Source organism: Mesoplodon densirostris, chromosome 1 (assembly GCF_025265405.1).
Source record: "Mesoplodon densirostris isolate mMesDen1 chromosome 1, mMesDen1 primary haplotype, whole genome shotgun sequence".
NCBI classification, from domain to species: domain Eukaryota; kingdom Metazoa; phylum Chordata; class Mammalia; order Artiodactyla; family Ziphiidae; genus Mesoplodon; species Mesoplodon densirostris.
Genome location: NC_082661.1, coordinates 76,298,694 through 76,319,112, shown reverse-complemented (window position 1 = coordinate 76,319,112; position 20,419 = coordinate 76,298,694). Strand labels below are relative to the sequence as shown.

Here is a 20,419-nt window from a genome sequence, read left to right as displayed (position 1 = left end):
TGTCGTGAACGAGATGATAAACATATGGAATAAATTACTGGGAAAGGCAACTGGAAGAGAGCATAGATGAATTCAAGAAACACCTAGACTTGTTTCTAGGGAAAGGGAATTGATGAGTCTGGGAAAGCAGGAGGGTTGTATTGGCTTCTGCAAACAAAGTGGTTACATTGAGAAAGATGTGGTTTTTTCCTTTTGCACAATTTTTACATTTTTATGTACCTTTAATCTCTATTTTAAAGAATATCCTCCCCCCACCCCCAAGTCACACTGTTTTTTTACAAACAATTTCTTTTCAACTTTATCTTCCAAGAGGTCAGATTAGCTTAGGTTTGGAGTATCAAAAACTATTTACTTTAACTGTTTTAGCAAACTTTGCTGCTTACTGTACTTTTATTCACTCACCTAGAATTATTGAGGGGTTGGCTTTATCTGTGCATTCCTCCTCAGCCTCTACCTTTCCAATCGTTATTACAGCTAAGTCACATAGTGTTTGACAAAATATGTTGAATATGTATGGTTCTTCCTGACTCCCTTTGGATTCTATTTTGAAGTATTTCCAAATTGTGCAGGGCAATTTCATGATGTAAACAACATAGTCTCATCACACTTTAAAAGGAAATTATGAGTTGTCTCCCATTCCTCTTATAGTCCAGTTAGATCTTCATTAAAGCCCCTCTGAAGTAGTCACTCTAATTTCCCTGCAATGCAGACTCTAGAATTCTGAGACCAGAAATAGCTATACAGTGTATAACATGCATTGTCATTCTTCAGTGTTACATCTGAAACTCTGCACCTTATGAAATAAATCTTCCTAGAGTCATTTGTATGGAAGTTCATGATTAGCAGTAATGGTTAGAAGTTAACATTTTTCTCTGGAGAAGATAAGCTTGTTGTTAAAGGTGTCAAAGAGATTTTTACAGACATTTTCATTCTTTAGGCCTAAAAATGCTACAGGGAAAATAAGCAACCACCCTCATCTTGCAATACTGTTTTAAAGTTTCCTTAGTCAACTTTAAGGTGCTGCATATAATTTAAATCTAATTTAAACTTAAATTTTGTTGTAAATATTATTTACCCTCATAGATGTGATTATATAGGCTGCATTCCTGCCCCCTCCCAAAGATTCCTTTATTATCATGCATGTTTCTTTAGTTCTCATAATTTCTTGAATTTTTTTCTCACCATTTATTTGCGACCTTACGTATAAATATGCCATTTGTAATATAGCCAAAGCATCATGTTCATGGAAGTTAAACAGGACCTTTGGTAAAAATAGAATACTGTATTTTTGCCTTCTTTTTTATATTAAAAAATAGCTGCATGTAACATTAATTATATGTTTGCCTCTTGTCTAGAAATTCAAATACTTCAGATGGAAATCTGCTTAATACTGGCTTTCCCAAGTTAGTTTAACATAACCTTTATGTTAACATAGATTTCTAGTTCCATATTTATTGTTAAATCTTCCTTTCCCAAGCAAAGCAATTATTCTTCTGACTATCTCTCTATAAGATTCTACAAAAGATTCAGGTTAGAAGTTTTGACTTGACTATAGTTTCCCTACTGTATGTAAAACCTCTTAAAGGAAAGCATCTTATTAAAGATATTTAGATCATTAGAAAATAGTGTGAAATAATAATAGAGTTAACATTCATCCTGCATTTGTTGTGAGCCCTGTATACCCTGAATGCTTTATAGGGACCACATCCTTTGAAGTAGTTTACGTTATCACACCCATTTTACAGATAAGGAGACTGAGTTTTCATGGGTTGAGTAGCCTATCCAATATCACATAACTGATAAGTAGTCGAGCCAGAAATGAATCAAGACAGTATGATTCCAAAATCCATACTTTTTTTTTTTTTTTTTTTTTTTTTTTTTGCGGTATGCGGGCCTCTCACTGTTGTGGCCTCCCCCGTTGCAGAGCACAGGCTCCGGACGCGCAGGCTCCGGACGCGCAGGCTCAGCGGCCATGGCTCACGGGCCCAGCCGCTCCGCGGCATATGGGATCCTCCCAGACCGGGGCACGAACCCGTATCCCCTGCATCGGCAGGCGGACTCTCAACCACTTGCGCCACCAGGGAGGCCCCCAAAATCCATACTTTTAATCACTAGCTAATATGGCATCTACATTATTTCATTTGCATTTCTAATCTCTCAAATTTTGGGATTAACAGTGATTATATAAATGTCCTGCACTTGAAGTAGGTTGGGAAGTAGGGGTCCTTTTTTTGTTTGTTTATCTTCTTGATGAATTGTACTTCTTGCTATCAGTTGAAATCACCTGACCTAGACCGTACAGTTATTTAAATTAGTGAAGAAAATGAATATAAATAGAGAAGAGTGATGAAGACTTCAATGATCAAAGATCAAAGTTTTGTTTTCTTTTTCTCTGAGAATAAGAGGGTTTAATTATTACTCAGAAAGTGAAAATGATTCATAATATCAAAGATGTTTGAATTATAATTAAAATAAATTGCATCTACCACACAGGAAAATATTTACTCAAATAAATAGGACAGGTTGCTTTATCATCTTATCCAAAATGTTATACCTGCATAGATTATGGGGCTTCACACTTGAAGCAAGTGCTGGTATCACAAACAGAAACACCCAGTTGTCCAGAGATATGGATTCTTGGTCCCTGGTCTCCCCGTATTTTACAGCACCTCTGCTTAACCATCAGGCTCTGCATCAGGTTACTGGGGGCCTTCCTCTGGCTCATAGCTGCTTATCTGCAAGACAGCTTGGGTCTTAGAAACTAGGTATCAGCTTAAGCAATTTAACACTTCCTTGTCTGCTTAAAGAAAAGTAGCACACCATAAATCTAGGAAGATTTCAGGAAGTATATGATGTTGATGAAGGGTCACAAAAGCACTGTCTAGAGCAACGAAAAGACTTCCGTGTATCTGCATTCAGATAACGATGGAAACAGTTTACTGAAGCAGAGACTTTCACAAAATTGATACGCCATCTGTGCCCACTAAATGTTATTGCTTCATCATTCAAATAGTTGTTATTTATATCTTAAAAAGTGAAATTTGTTGTTTATCCAAAATAATCTACTTTCAGTGAGCATGGTTCTCCTGTCAGCCACTGCTCCCACAATCAGGCAGGGGAAAGAGTTCTTTACTGGGAGCTGTGCAGTTGAGTGTCATTCTGTGACAGGCCTGTTCTTTGGTTGGTGTGTTTACATAAAATTAAAAACAGGAGAAGCTGTACTTAGTTAATTAGTTGGCAAATGGAATTTTAAATCTATAGGACTGTTAGTAATAAAAATAACAAGAATAATAAAGCAGGTCTCTTAGTAGTGAACTAGAAGAACAAGTTTTATTCTTTGCTGAGAAAATGATAATAGGGCAAAGTTTGTTTGCAGCCAATACTCTATTTTGCTATGCATGAAAAGCATAGGCATTAAATGTCAAGTGACAATGACAATGTCCATTTGCGATCATGTCACCAATCAATTGTTTTCTGTAGCTGTCTAATTCTTCATTCCAATTCCAAACACTTTTACTCCATTTTAATTTCCTAAACCTCTGCTCAGTTAATGAATTTATCTTCAACTTCTGGACAAATATAAATCTTTGGGTATGCAAAGAGCCAATGTCTACTTTTTCCTATTGCTATCTTTACATAATTAATTCTGTGCATGTAGACATGCCCATCAGGGGTTGCCAAGAATAATATGATAGCTTGATCTCCTTTCTCATTTTCTAGATAAAAGTCTCAGGTAAGTATGAGGGTCACCTTATTAAGTCCAGCTAGGCCTTGTTTTACAAATATCCTGGCCTCCCACCCCATCATGGTTCATTTTACTGTTGTCTTATCCAGAAACATACTTCAAAGGCTTTTCAGAAGGGAAGCTGATTTTCATAGTCTGGAGAGCTTTGGTTTAGGATCCTCCAAGCTTTCCCAAGAGAAGCTCATGCATTGTCTCTGTATGATCTCTTGGTATGAAGCCTTTGGGTTTGGACACATTGGCTGCACATGTGCTGCAGTCCAGTATTGTGTACTTGAGAAGATAAGTCAAAGAGAATCCACAGTCTCTATCCATTTCTCAGCATTTTGGTTTTGCTTTGTTATACCCCCTTCCAATGAAGAATAATGGGATGAGTTTCTTTTGTTCCAGAAAGCATGTCTCAGCACCAAGTTTTCACTCTTCCTATGTTCAAAAAAACCCACTAGCGTATTTTTAAAAGAGAAATACATTATTCATCTATTTTGTTCTAATGGAAGCTGAGTCTTTAGAAAGTATGTATTTGATGTTCTGACGGACGTAAAATGGAATGGATTCTCAGTGCATGCTAGAATCATTTATGAGTTAGCATCTGTATAGCGATAGTATATCTATTCACTGTCATTTAAAGAATTAGGATTTGCAGAATATCAGAAATTTTAATTCATCACTTTGAATATTTGAGTAAACTTTTGTTACATGTGCTTGAAATTTCCAGGTCTTACAAAAATATTCAAGCTAAAAATGGTTTTATTTGGGATAATATTTGGCCATATCAACAACAAATGGTGGCTGATTATATGGGCTGAGAATAAAGTGAATGGTATTCTTTTAAAAACCTAAAAAAATCCGACAAGAAAGATGGGCTGGTGATTCAAATGCATGATTAACATCTATTTAAGCTGACTTGTTCTTGTCTAGTCATTAGAAGTCTCTACCTTCTGTAGTTGTTGAAAATCCAATGTAGTCTTTGCAACTCATCAGATGACTTACAGGAAGGCTTATGTTGACTTTCAGGGAAGGATCTGCAAACTAATCATCAACAATCCACATTTCCACTGATGAACATCTGAAATCCTAAAGTTTTCAGGCATGTGGCATGAAGTGTATTGCCAAAATGTGGTATCTTAATGCTGTGTGATGTAAATGATTTGATTAAGTTGACAGTCAACTAGCAAACGTAAGAACCTATGTCAAGTACTAGTTATGAATATGAATCAAGCTAAGTCCAAAAGAAAGTTGCAGTGACAAGTAAAAGAACTGAAAATTCTTAACTTACTAAAGCCATACATTATTTTTGAGGAATCATTTTTAAAACTTTTTTTTTTTTTTTAAAAAGGAAGGAAAGTTAAAAAGAAAATCATGGCACAGAGTGAACTTGAATGTTCAAGAGGATTACGGTGATGTACTTAATGGTTCTCTTCTGATGGAGTTCAGTGTCTGTGCCAAGCAAATGTAATGGAAATGAGGAAAATTAAATTCAAGTGTTTGCCTTATGAAACCTCAGTTCTCCTGGCAGGATCTGAATGAGGACTTGTTTGACTAGTCAACCCTAGATATTATCTCTTATCCAACATGTGCCTGTGGTTTGGATGGATTTCTTTCGTATTTTTATGCAGCTGTCAATGGAGAAAGGAAGAGCTCACTGTCCCCCACTAGAAATCTACATATGTAGAAAGATTTACAAAACCCTGGCAGACAAACTTTAGTCATCATTCATTTACTCATTCATTATTTCATTCATTTATTGTTTCATTTATTCAACAAACATTTATTGAAGCACTTCAAGGCAGTGTGCTGAATTTGACTAGACACATAATATTAACGAATAGGACTTTTAAAATTATGGCTTCTTTGGGCCTCCCTGGTGGTGCAAGTGGTTGAGAGTCCGCCTGCCGATGCAGGGGATACGGGTTCGTGCCCCGGTCTGGGAGGATCCCATATGCCGCGGAGCGGCTGGGCCCGTGAGCCATGGCCGCTGAGCCTGCGCGTCCAGACCCTGCGCGTCCGGAGCCTGTGCTCCGCAGCGGGGGAGGCCACAACAGTGAGAGGCCCGCATACCGCAAAAACAAAAAAACAAAACAAACAAACAAAAAAAAATTATGGCTTCTTTGATTTGTTATGAAAGTTTTCCAACTAAAGTTCCTTAAAAAGTTAAAAACATTTTTGCAGTGAGAAATACTAAAAAAAATCATTTAAAAGTTGCTATAGATTTGGAAAAAGCTGAAATCTTTTGATGATAATTTTGAAGTAACCAAAATATTATCATCTAGATTACATAAATAATTAATACAAAAACATCCTATTAAAATTTTGGTCCCAATATGCTTTGCCTCAGATATTATTTAGCAGAATTGTCATTAGTTCTGGAAATTTTTCTTAGAACATAGCTCTTAGAAGACAACTATGTATTTGTTTGTGTATGTGCATGTTTGGCTGTGTGTATCTTTTAAGAAGGATTAAATTAGTTATGTCAAAAGATTTTTAGTTGCAATCCACAAAAGGGTTGGAAACTCCATCTTACACTAATGGGGGGCATGGGGATGTGATTTTTAGTTTCAGGTTGTCTTTTTCAAAGCATTATTAAAGTTGTGTCTGATAGTTCCCTTTTAATTTATCATCCAAGCTCTGCATGTGCTTGGAAGATCACCTAAGTCTAAAGTTTCTTGTTTTGTTCAGGCCCAGAGTAGGAAATTTGACCAGTGTTCAGTGTAACTTTCCCCAGTAAGGACAAAAAAGTGACTGTGGTTTTACATTAGTAGTGGTCAGAGTTAAAATTTTTTTTCTAGTAAAATTTTTTCATTTAACCGTCAACTTTCCGAACCTCATGCGATCATAGTTGCTTGTCATCTCCATTCTGTAGATGAGCGGTCTGGGGCTCATACAGATTGAGTGAGTTGCTCAAGGTCCTCCAACTTCATTTTGGCAGAGACTCAAACTAAATCTTCTCATGCCAAGTTGTATGCTCTTTTTCATTACAACTTAGGTACCTCCAAGAAATCTTCGGGATTAATAAAAAATACTATGCGTGTAGAAGGAACTAGAAACATCATTACTTATCCATGCAGTTATCAAATTCACACCTTTGTTTTTGATTGACAGTAAGGGGAACAGGCTTTAGCAGTTTCATTTTACCCATCATTTAATACCTTAAAATTCAAGACAGCTTCTAAAAGAGTAAGGGGGTAGGGAATAAATCTTGGGCTTGCCCCAAAGGAAGTCTATTCTTTGCTGAAAACAGTATTTATTCCACTCTGTGTGTGTGTGTGTGTGTGTGTGTGTGTGTGTGTGTTGGCATGTGTTTGCAAGCATATGTGCATATGTATGTTTTAACTTCCCTTAAGGCTGCGTGCCTTTGTCTCAGTTCTCACTGTGGACCAGTGGTAGTGGCCCTTGTCTTACGGTCACTTTCCCTGGGTCACAAATAGCTTTCTTTATTGCATTAGAGGGCTATAAATTTTTCGTGATCCCAAGCTGAGTTTTAACCAGTCACCTCAAGGTGAAGAGCTCAGTATCATATTACTGTTTCCTTGGGCTGTCATCCATTGCCCCTGACCAACATGTCATAAATGTTTTAAGAGTCTGCAGATCTTTCAGCTTGGTTCTAATCTGAGGTATACAGCTCAGGCTCACAGCTCAATGAATCTTGGAAAACTTGCTCCTGCACTTGCGTGTTCAGGCAGAGCAGCCAGACTCTTCAAAATAAATGGTGATGTGTCCTGGCCTATTTCAGATTTAAATGGATTTCCCGTGAGTCTAGTGTTAAAGGACAACAGTATTGCACCAGGCTTTTTTCACCCAAAGAGCTATTAGTCAGACATATGAGCCATTTTGCAGGAAAGGTAAGAATTGTCCTGGAAATGCTTTGGCTGACTTCTAAAAGAGCTCTCAGGAAGTGATGTATGCTCTTGAGCACTCTGTTGTGAGCTCTGTTAAGTGCTGTGGATATGTATTAAAGTACTGGACGGACACTCATACACATGAAAAGACATTTTGGATTAAAATAAGTTCTAAGCAACCATCTAGGACACCTCAGAAAGAAATGCATGAGAATTGTATAGACAATGGCTCTAGGGTTTCGAGGGCAGAGGAAGTACTTTGTGCTGAGGAAGACTTCCTTAGTGAAATAAGTTTGAGTTGCATATTAAAGAGTGATGGGCTTTGGAGGACCAGAAAGAAGAGAGAGAGTATTCATGAACAAAATAACAGAGAGAAAAAGTGAAAGCCTTTTAGGGGAGTAAGGAAATGAGTTTAACTCATTAAGGGTTTACAGGAAGGAGAATCAAAGCAAACAGAGTAGAAATTAAGACTGTGGGCCAGATTATCGAAGCCCTTAAGATGGATCCGACCTTATCCTGAAACATTTCAAAAAATGCTTTCACCTACTTCCTGTTCAACTATTTATATAAAACTTTGTCTTCTATGGGGTGTTGCCAAATTTGTATTTTGCCCTTTATAAAAGTGGGGAAAAAAGGAAAGAACTCAGCAATTTAGATTCTATTCCTGTACATAAAAAATATAGGGTTTGCTGAAGAGAGGACTTTCCTCAGATCATTTCATTAAAAAAAATTATCTCTTTGTTCAATCCTGGCTGTAAATATTAGCAACCTTGATTTAACTTGGTGATGTGCATTCATCCTTTAAAGAGGTCAATCTCTAAGGCTGAGTTCAAGAGACAGTTTCCTTCGTTGTTTCTCACTACAGTTCTCAATGATATTAATTCAGAAAATAAACTTTCAAGTGGAATTTAAAACTGATATGTTCTACTTGGCATTCTGACCAAGAGTTAAATATATGGAAACTAAGGAGTAAAGAAAGTTTTGTTTTTTAAAAAACAGCACTTACTTATAAGTATATTATCTTTAATAATACATTTAGAAATAGCATAACTACATTTCAGCACTTGCAAGCAATTTGTTTAGTTCTGGTTGCTATAAATTCTAGAACTGTATATTTTTAATTTACATTCTGAAAACACTTTCAGGGTTTCCTAACAGCTTCTTGAATTTTTGATAAATGTAATGAAATGACTGGTGATAGATATCTTCCTCTGTGTTTAATTAAGATGCAAAGTCACTTACCAAAGGAAGAAAATTATTTTGTGAAGATAGAATGTAGAAGAAAAATAAAGAAAACCTGTTAACGAGGAAATAGTAGTAGATAAAGACTCAGATTAAACTTTCATGGATGAAAAATATCAAAGCCTTGTTACAGAAGGAATTATGTAAAATGATCAGCTCCTTATACTTTTTGTAGTTCAAATGTACTAATTGGAACTTAAACTCTATTTAGAGAAAAAGAAATCTGCTTAAAGAATAACTTCACTTTATTCTGAAATAGAAACATTTTATATTTATGTATCTACTTTATTCTGAAATAGAAATATTTTCTATTTATATATAATGAATTTTGTAAACTGAAACTTTGTGCAGAATATAGCGCTTCATATTTTTGTCAGTTCAATTGAGTCTTTGGAAAAAATTGCCTATTCAGCAATTAAAGTTCTAAAATATATTCAGATAAGTCACATTGTAGATGTAACTGCAGTAAACGCCTCAAGTAGATCTGACCTCATTGTTTATGATCATTCATATAAGAATTGAGGTGAAGTTTACCTTTGCATTTTTTAATAGAGTAAATAAAATCAGTACCATTATATATGAGAAATTACTTCTAAGCACTTCCAAATTCTCTACTTTGTAGAAAGGAAGAGAAGCTAATATTTATTAAAAAGACATGCTGCCATGTACCTTCCCTACATGCTGTGAGGTAGGCATTCTAATGAATAAACTGAAGATCAGAAATAAAACTGATGTGCTCAGAATGGATTGCAGTTGTTTCATTGGAAGAACATTTATTTCCTGAGTTTTTTATAGGCATGACTCTGTTATCTTTTGTTATTGAATTTTGCCATGGGGAAGGGTGAAGTCAGTTTGATTTTTTTTTTTCCCTCTCTTAGTAATGACCTGATCTTTCTGTCAGGATGATTAAATGACTCTATTTGTAACTTTTAAAGGTTATGTCTCCAATTTGATTGCCCTGTGTCAAATTTTCCTGGGAGGTAATTCAGGCCTTCGTTTGTTTACAATTTCTTTGAACTGCTGCTTCCGAGTTTCCCACTGTGCTTGTCCAGCCGTCTTCTTCAGGTGCCAGGCTCAGCTCCCTTTTCAGTCCTCTCTGAAACCTTTTATTAATAAAGAGTTGTTAAGTTTCATGAGACCAAGTTGAATGGAACAAGGTCCCTTCTCTCCAGAAGTTCACAGATTTATGGGGGAGACAGACAGATTAAACCACCAGTTTAGTACATTATGACACTTGTGATAATAGTGGTACCCACTGGGTTCACTGTAAGAACAAACATCTCAAACCTATTCCTTGAATATCCTGAGAATTTTTTTTAACCTGTTGATAGTCACGACTGGTTTTTTTTTTTTTTTGGTTTTTTTTTTTTTTGCTATACGCGGGCCTCTCACTGTTGTGGCCTCTCCCGTTGTGGAGCACAGGCTCTGGACGCGCAGGCTCAGTGGCCATGGCTCACGGGCCCAGCCGCTCCATGGCATCCTCCCGGACCGGGGCACGAACCTGTGTCCCCTGCATCGGCAGGTGGACTCTCAACCACTGCGCCACCAGGGAAGCCCGTCACTACTGTTTTTATAGTAGATTTAATTTTCACGTCTTCAATGCAATTTAGATAAAAGAGAACTAGATTCTAGTCCTGGATCTGACCCCAAATTCTAGTGAGGAATTTATCCAGAAGTATTTACTCATCCTTAGCATGGGGAAAAGATACTTGGTCTGTTCTAATTTGTGGGATTATGGCAAAGTTAAAATAAGGTACTTTAAAAATTGAGCAGTTCTCTTAAAATGTACCTTAATGCTTTCTTATCATTGGATTCATTTTTATTTCTGTTTCTAGTGGATAGGGAAGACTGAGTTGGCACACATTTTGTGACCTCTGTAGATAATGAATATGAAACTTAGCACAGTACTTGGAATATTATGAACAGTAAGTATGAGCTATTACAAAATTTACTAAAAATAGTAGTGTTTTCATGAAATGGCAAAATTATTTACCATTGATGCCTTTTATTTTGATCCTCCCAGTAGAATGTGACAATGCAAAGTTTTCTCATTTATGCAGTTTGAATATTTTATTTTTGAATCAATAAAATTGGAAAAGCAAACTTTGGTCTTGTTTAATAATTTCTCCATTATGAATGATATTCATGGTGAAATATTTATTAGCAGGCTAGGAATTTTCTTATATTTATGGATTGAAAACAACCCAGTTCTCTTACTATTAGAAAGTTTTAAGAATTTATGGTTTCATGTGGACTTTAAAAATTTGAACTGGTTTTTTCCAATGTGCATGTGGTTAAGATCTCAGAATCACTGAGTTGAACCTCAGTTCCCTTTGGCCACAGTTGGCATTGGAAACTTAAATTGTGCCTTCATGCCTTACCCTCACTGTGGAGCCATAATTATTCCAGTTCTTAACAAATTCAGAATTATTTTTGTCATCTAATAATATTAGAAATGTAGACTTATGAAGCTGAGAAAACAAAAGATGTCTTTAGTTTACTTTTCTTTACATTTAACTCTCATTTGAGACCTTCAACTTAACTTTATACCTAGGCAGATAAGGAAAAAAAAATTTTTTTAACAATGCATCCTCTTGCTTATATTTGAAACCTAGAGAACGATGAGGTTACAAAATCTAGAAAACAAAATCATAGATATCAGCACTAACTTTGATAATTATGGATTACATAAAACACCTCTGATACTTTAGCTAAATTGCATGATATATCTCATTGCCCCAAATGCCTTTTAATAGGTGTTCTTATGAATTAGTATCTAAGATTAAAAGTTTTTCTTTTAATGGTATCTTCTGTAGTTTATAAATCATCTTCTCTTTGTATCTGCAGAATAGTGTTTTGGTGAACACCTGTGCAGAGCACTGTGTAAGATACCTTTCAGAAATTAAACTCAACTGAGACAGGCCCTCAACTGTGTTAACTAACATCCTCAAGCATCAGACAAAATTGCTAAGATTAAAACTTACAAAGTACTTATCTAATACTCAGATGAGCAGCGTAAACTATGCCTTTCCATGTGTGTTGATTTTTTAAAATATTATTTCAAATTTTAAATAAGTTTTTCATAAAAATGTATTTTCAATTAAAAAAAAAGGAAACTTAGAGTCTATTCATTACCGCCAGAGGCTTCAGAGTATTAAATAACTCCTGTACTAACTTTTTTGGATGCCAGTCAAGTTGTGTGTTGTTTTAAAAATATAATGATATGAATAGTATATAGAATAAGGCTTAAATAATAATCAGAGAACAGTGTATATCTGAGTACACTGCAGCTATTTGACCCAGTGTTTAACTATTATGGGAAGTCTAGTTATTCAAGAAAAAATACAGGTAAGACATACTATGCAGAGAGCAATAAATTTTTGAGGAATATAAATCCTAATGTACATGCTTGAGTACCTGTATTTAATAACAGAGTTTTAAAAATAAAGGCAGAAAAAAAGTAACATACATTCCTAGAGGTGCAGCAGCCAGCTCAGTCAGTAATGGATTAAATGATCTTAAAGCTGAAGTGGTCAAAAAGAGCAGAGATCCACCGAATGTGAAACAGGGACCTTGAACTTTGAGTCTCTTTCCTGGTGTGCGTATGCATTAGAGTCCACGTCTATCTTTCAGGCAAGGATGATACATGAATCACTTCAGAGAAGGTGTTAGACTTCAAGGCATAGGTTAGGCAGTTTTGTTGCCATCTCGGTGTGAAGAGGAAGAGGCTGGGGATGGGGAGTGTGGTTAAATTTATGTGATGGGTGCAGAACCCCTTATTTGCTCTATCCAGTCGAAAGGCTTTATGAAACCTAAGGATCCTAAGATACTTACCATCTACATGATTTATGAGTGTTGATGTTAACCTTAATCATCCTGTATATGCTGTTTCCCTCAAAGAGAGTTTTTGTTTTTTTGTTTTTACTAAAATAAAAAAAACGTGCCATAGCATGAATACTAACAGGAGCATTATTAAAGGCTGGGATTAAGCCATGACTCTTGGATTACTTGAATGTTGTGTCTCCACTGGCTTCTTGGAATATTTTGCTCACCTGCAGATGGTTGTTAGGTGGGTCCATATTCATCCCTCATTGTACTTGCACTCACGTTCTGGATAGGAGGGATTCCACACCCGCTAGGTGATAGCAGATGTCCCATTATTCACTGTCTGTCAGACCCTTTTCTTGCCCTGCCTCCCCACCTCTTTGCCCTGCTGAACCATATCATACAGCCCCCCTGTGTCAGAGGTCCTATCAGTGAACTTATTTCTGGTTTTTTTTTTTTTTTTTTTTTTGCGGTACGCGGGCCTCTCACTGTTGTGGCCTCTCCCGCCACAGATCACAGGCTCCGGACGCGCAGGCTCAGCGGCCATGGCTCATGGGCCCAGCCGCTCCGTGGCACGTGGGATCTTCCCGGACCGGGGCACGAACCCGCGTCCCCTGCATCGGCAGGTGGACTCCCAACCACTGTGCCACCAGGGAAGCCCTATTTCTGGTATTTTTGTTTAATTAATTGGCTTTATTTTTTTTCATGGTTTTAGATTACAGAACAGTTAAGCATATAGTACAGAAAGTTTACATACACCCCACCCTTGCTTCGCAGTTTCCTCTGTTGTTAACATCTTACATTAGCATGGTACATTTGTTACAATTAATGAACAATACTGATACAGTAATATTAACTAAAGTCCACACGTTTCTTACATTTCCTTAGGTTTTACCTAACGTCATTTTCCTATTCCAAGATCTCATCCATGATACCATGTCACATTTAGTCATCATATCTCTTTAGACTCCCTTTGGCTGTGACAGTTTCTCAGACTCTCCTTGTTTTTGATAACCTTGACTGTTTTGAGGATTACTTACTCATCAGTTACTTTGTAGAATGTCTTTCAGATGGGATTTTTCAGATGTTTTTAATAATTAGGTGGGTTATATATTTTGGGGAGGAAGACCACAGAGATAAAGTACTGTTTTCATCACATCTTATCAAGGGTAGTTACTATCTACATGATTTATGACTGCTGTTGACCTTAATCACCTGGCTAAAGCACTGGTTGTTCAGCTTCTCCATATTTGTGGTATTTTGATAATTCTTTGGGCACTTTCAAGATACATTCAACTAATTCCTTTAAATAAGGTGTGTAAAGTGATCCTGATGTTTTGAAAAAGCAACTGTCCTAGGCTCCTATGAGTAAGAGGGGACTCTTCCAAGAAGAATTAGCAAGAATAGTCAGGTGCGGGTGATGAATAATTATTAATAGTCCAGAAATAATTCCAATGGTCAAGTACAGGGCAGGATATAACATTGCTTTCTTATTTAGAAACATTAAGAGCTCTATTAATTATAAAGACAGAATCAAGATTGATAATTAGAGAGGAGCCCACACAGCTTCTCTATGTATTTTTGAATATTTTCAGTGTTATATGGTTCAAATCCTATTACAAACATCCCATCACTAAACGTATCTCAAGGCATAGATAGGAGAGAGGTTATCTGGAATATAGTCATTTAAAGGCTAATCCCCACCCCCCTCAGTTTTCCAACCTTATCATCATTATTAGGCAAATTGGCATCTATTCCTTCAGTTTTATGGATGTTGAGAGTCAAACGTGCAACATATGTTTTAATTTACCAAGTAAGATTCTTTTTCCCCTTTTGGTACCAGAATGTTTCTGAGTTGAACATTCAGCATCCTTTGGCTAATATGTTAATTATGCATTATTCATAGTGAAAGGTTCAGATTCGTTATGCTGCAACTGTTCAGTCCTTGACAAATAACTCTTATAGGTCACACCCATTTTTAAGTAAATAAAGAACAGCAAGAACTGAATTTCTTCTAAAAAATGTGTAGTACTGGGAGCTTCTTTGGCAAGTTACCATCTGCCCTTTTGCTTTAAGTCTGGAAGACTCATGCGCTTTCCAACAAAGCTAATAATATTTTTAAGGGAGGGTCCTCCTGGGGCTTCCTTTTAGCTTCCACATCCATTACCCCTTTGGCTTACTCTACTCTCCGCCATTTAGTAAAGTTTATGGTAGCTTCTACCTCATCCTTTTAAAATATCCTGGATATGTTTTCAGGGTAAAAGACTCTTATGTGTTCTCATTTATTCTCTTAACAATTTTCTATTGAGCACTTTTACATGCTAAGCAATGTCCTTGGTGCTATCAGTGCAAGGATGAACATATTCACTTGGCATGCGCAAAGAAGATTTAGTCAGTCGGTTCTGCTGAAACGCTGAACCTGAAAGGAACAGAGGAAGATAAGGTTGGAAAAGTGGTAGATGTTGCACAGTACCCAGAATGTTAGACCAAAGTTTTTGCATTCTATCCCTTGATGGCATTTTATGCAATGGAAATATATAATCAGAGATGTCCTTAAGGAAGATTAATTTAAGGGCAAAAAAAGCTAGTTTACTTGGAATTTTACAATTGTACAGGTAGATGGAATTGAAGATCTAAATTGAGGTGAAGTAAGTGGAATCAGAAGAAAGAATTAGTGCAAGATATATTGCAGAATGGATAAGAAAGAGAGTAGTTAAAGTTTATAAGATTGGATCCTGAGAGAAAGGAATGTAGTATGGCTATTAACAGAAATGAAATCCAAGGGGTACATCTGAGGGGAAGATAAGTTCTGTTTCAAAAATTCTGTATTTGAGGAGTTTGAAAGTTATCTATATAGACATATAAGACAATTAGAAATGCAGGCTTGTATCTTGTATAGGGCCTAGGGCTGACATTTTAAATGCAATAGAGGTGATGGAGCCCAGGATGCAGAGGTTGAGAGAATAGGCCAAAATGTAGACAACAGGCAAACAGATATAAAAGATGACTGAAATGCAAAGGTCAGAAAGGAATGGAATGAGAACCAGGATAACTGTCATAGAAGCCAGAAGGAGACGTATCAAATGTTGTTGTGAAGTCTAAGGTTGTGTACTGAAAAAAGAAAAAGGTCACTGAATTTGAAGTTATTGGTGAATATTGAGAGAGCTCTTTTAGAATTGTAAGCGTAAAAATCAAAATCCAAGAAAGGATAAGGCATATATAAAAATGGTACTTAGGATTAATATTTGAGAAAACAGAGGAGCACTAAGCAATATGTCCCAGAAAACAAAACAAAACAAAATGGAACAAAACAATCTGAAAACCAACCAAGTAGCTCACAGATGTGAAAACTGCTGGTTTATACAAAGTGAGAGCTTGGTGTAGCATTATAAATGAGTCATGCTGGGCCTACAGGACATAATGGAATATGGGTTTGGACAATGGGCATAAAAACTCAGTATGTGGTTCTTGGTATAGTGTTGCTTGTATAGTATCATATCAGAACAAATTCTCAAGGAATTCAATTTAATATAAAAAGTAGGGGCTTCCCTGGCAGCGCAGTGGTTGGGAGTCTGCCTGCCAATGCAGGGGACACGGGTTCGAGCCCTGGTCTGGGAAGATACCACATGCCGCGGAGCGACTAGCCCCGTGAGCCACAATTACTGAGCCTGCGAGTCTGGAGCCTGTGCTCCGCAACAAGAGAGGCCGCGATAGTGAGAGGCCCACGCACCGCAATGAGGAGTGGCCCCCACTTGCCGCAACTAGAGAAAGCCCTCGCACAGTAACAAAGAGCCAACACAGCCATAAATAAATAAATAAATAAATAAATAAAAATTAAAAAAAAAAAAAGTAGTTTAGGCTCCCCTGTAGTGTTAGAGAAATTAAGTATGTGATGTGAGAATAAACATGTTTCAACCATCTGAGTCACCAGGAATGATCATATCTTGAGAATTTTCAGTGGAAAATAGGGTTTTTTCTACTTTATATTGCTGATTTTTTTTTCTTTTTAAGAGGTAATTTTAAGCAGTTTCCTTCATTACAGTTTTAGTTTTTAAATTTAAACTTTGCAAGAAAAATATTAATACTGTGGCCTATATTTGGGAAAGGCATACCTATAATGTATTTCTTTTTTTCTTTCACATGTGTTTTTCTTTCAACAAATGTTAATTAAGTCCCTTCCAAACTCTGTACCAGGCACCGAGGAATCAAAGGTGAATAAGATGTGTCCTTTGCCCTCAAGGAACTTCTAGTCCTATCATGGAGACGGATGAAACAAATGAATGTTGCAGCCTCTAAGACAATGTACATGATTTCAAGAGGACACAAAGCAAGGGAACTCTGTTCTACTTGGGGGCAGGGTCATTAGGAAAAAGCTTTGGAAATTTTGTGACACTTAAGATGAGTCTTGAAATATGGGTAGGTGGATTGTTCTTGTCTCTTAGAAAAACATACTTGTAGTCTTTCCCCCTTCAATTTAAATTGTTTTTCTATTGCTGAATTTAAAAGAATGAATGAGAGGGAAAAGAGAAAAGATGGAAGGGAAACTGACTTGAAAAACTGAGGAGATGAAAGCTAGTTTTTTTGTGCCCTTATTATTTTATTATTTTTTTTGCATTAAGTGGGCGTCTCACTGTTGTGGCCTCTCCCGTTGTGGAGCACAGGCTCCGGATGCGCAGGCTCAGCGGCCATGGCTCACGGGCCCAGCCGCTCTGCAGCATGTGGGATCTTCCTGGACTGGAGCACAAACCCATGTGCCCTGCAATGGGCAGACGACCTCTCAACCACTGCGCCACCAGGGAAGCCCTGTCCCCTTATTTTATATCTTGCTGGGAGATCATTACAGAAACCTGTCTACTCTTTTGTAAAAGTACTGCATAAAACTATTTTACTTTAATATGAAAATTAATGGAGTATTGCAAATTGTTATACTGCCCTTTAGAAGTTGTTTTTCATTTTCTAGCTTTTGTCACAATCACATTTTTTACCTTTCAGAAGTGGTAACTAAACAAATTAACCTATATCAGTAAGTCAAATAGATGTCTATTTTACAGTTAACAATATCAGAAATTCTTAGACTAGTTTTCTTAGGCAAATACTTGGATTTGTTTCTCAAAAGGTCCTGAAACAGATGAATGCTTCTTTGTTTGGAAGTCCTATTAAATTTTCATTACAATATCAGATTTTTTAAACCGCTTCTTTCCTTTAGAAAGTTTTATTTTAGAAATGGTCGTATAAGACTTGTTTTATATACTACTGTTTTCATAAATTTCCTTCTCTCATCGTATTGTATTTCTCATCCAATAATATTCTGGGAGAGATTCTTTTCTTCAGGAAACAACATTGTTCTGTTTAAAATATCAGTCCTGAAAATGTGGTAGAGTTAGATCTGTTTGGATTCATTACTAACACTTACTAAATGTTATAACAGTAATAATTGAAAACAAATGGAATTAATTTCTCTCTACCTTTTAAATCTAAAGACATTTGCTCAAATTTTTCCTTTTTTTCCTGAAGAGATGATCCAGAACATGTTTATTTGATATGAGGCAAAAAATTCCAGAGGGTGATAGAGTATTGAAAGCTAAATCATAATGGAATAGTAGATTGGAGGGACATTTTTCCTATTATGCAGCAAACTTATGTATTAACCAATTCATACGTATGAGGCAGAGGAGCTGCCCAGTAAAATAAGATGGTGTCTTGGGAAAAATGTGGAACATACATGAAATGGTTTTGAATTCTCCCAGCTGTACTACTCACCAGTCGTGTGACCTTGGGCAAGCTACTTAATCTCTATGAAACTTTTCCTCACCTGTTCAATGTGGATACTAATACTCTGCTGAGAACTTTTATGAGGATCAACTGAGATAAATATATAATGCTTCTAGCACAATGAATAGCATATAGTTAAGTGCTCAGTAATTTAAGGCAGTTTATTTCAATAATTCAAGTGAGAGATGAAACCTAAAAAGAGAACACTTTCATTGAGGATGAGAAGGAAGGGATATATTTAGGAAATATTCATATAATTTAAGAGATAAAATCTAATAGTACAGTTGTGAAAGAATAGTAATAAATATGAGGGAATTTGAGCCTGAGATGTCTAAAGCACATAAAACATGTAGGAATCTCATGTGATACTCATTGGAACTCTGGGTTTAACGTCTTTTGATAGTTACATAAAAAATATGACTGTTGGGCTTCCCTGGTGGCGCAGTGGTTGAGAATCAGCCTGCCGATGCAGGGGACACGGGTTTGTGCCCTGGTCCGGGAAGATCCCGCATGCCACGGAGCGGCTGGGCCCGTGAGCCATGGCCGCTGAGCCTGCGCATCCGGAGCCTGTGCTCTGCAACAGGAGAGGCCACAACAGTGAGAGGCCCGTGTACCGCAAAAAAAAAAAAAAAAAAAAAAAAAAAAGACTGTTCATCACTGTCCTTAAGATAAGTTTACTGAATAACATATTTAAAATTAATTCCCCAAATTGTGTTTAATTAGGTGAGAAAAATAGAGGAGCTTTTGGAAAAGAATTGATCATTTTTTGCAGTGGGATACATTTGTGTAAGAGTATCACAGATTTACAGAGTCCCAGAGGTGATTTATCCCTTGCTTCTTGTGTATAAACATACATTTTTTTCTATTAGGATTAATTCTCTTAGGTAAAATACTATATGACTGTATTTATTTTTATTGTACTTTAAAAATCTCTAAAGAAACAGTTTAGTTTAGTGGTTAAGAGCTAAGACTCTGGAGCCAGACTGCCTGGGTTCATTTCCCAGCTCTACTACTTATTAAGTAGTTAAGAAGTTACTTAACTTCCTTATGACTCAGTTTTCTGATCTGTAAAATGGGGATAACAATAGTACCTATCACACAAAGTTGAGGATGAAGTGAGTTAATGTCTGTAATAGAACAGTGCATAGCAGATTGGCTTGTGCTATATATGTGTTAGTTGTTAATGTGGTGGTGATGACAACACAATTTTGTGATGATGATGTACAAGCAGAAGCTGGCACGGTCCAGCTTTCTTGAGTATAGGAAGGAGGCACCTGCTGTGAGTATAGACAGCTTTATACTGACTGGAAAGAAAGTCATTTGACTCACTTCCCATTTCTATCCCTTTCATGATCTGAGTTTGAATTCCATATCGTTGATTCCTATTCTACATTGCCCCTATTGTCTCTAGTTATTTCAGTAGCTGTGATATGATCTCAAAACTACCAGCTTTAACTCATGTCAACTCTTGGAAATGTAAAATAAAACTTTTTCAGGAAGATTGGGAAGCATGTGACACAAAAATTGGTGTGTCAGCTCCAAGATGCAGAAAACTGCTCTAAATAAATAAATATTTTTGTCTTCTTATGTTTTGCAGTGGAATGATATAGACTTTTCCTAGCCGCTGCCACAATAGGACAGAATTAACTCCTTTTATTGTGTGAACTATTTAGCTCACTGAACTTGAATTTTTATGGCTTTTATCATCATCTTATCATCTTAGTTGTATGTGCATCTCCCTTTACATACTGGAATACTCCTGTGAATGAGAGAATGTGTTATTTTTCAGCTTTTCACCACCCATGCTTAGCACAGTACCTAGCCCAGAAAGTGCCAACATGTTTTGCTGTTGTTGAATGAATGTATTAGTCAATCCAAAAGGATTGCCCAAAAGATTATAAAATTTTCAGTTTGTGTATACTAAACACTATTGTATACAGTTAAAATGGATTAATGGTGAATAATGGGGAATATTCCCCTATAGAACAATTAGCGCATTCAA

The 20,419-nt window shown here is 36.5% G+C and overlaps 1 protein-coding gene across 1 annotated transcript in view; it reads left to right on the top strand.

Moving 5' to 3' along the window:
• The window catches only part of COL25A1 (collagen type XXV alpha 1 chain), a 482,146-nt gene that overhangs the window by 211,839 nt on the left and 249,888 nt on the right, over positions 1-20,419 (top strand). The gene's annotated exons all lie outside the window — the stretch shown is intronic.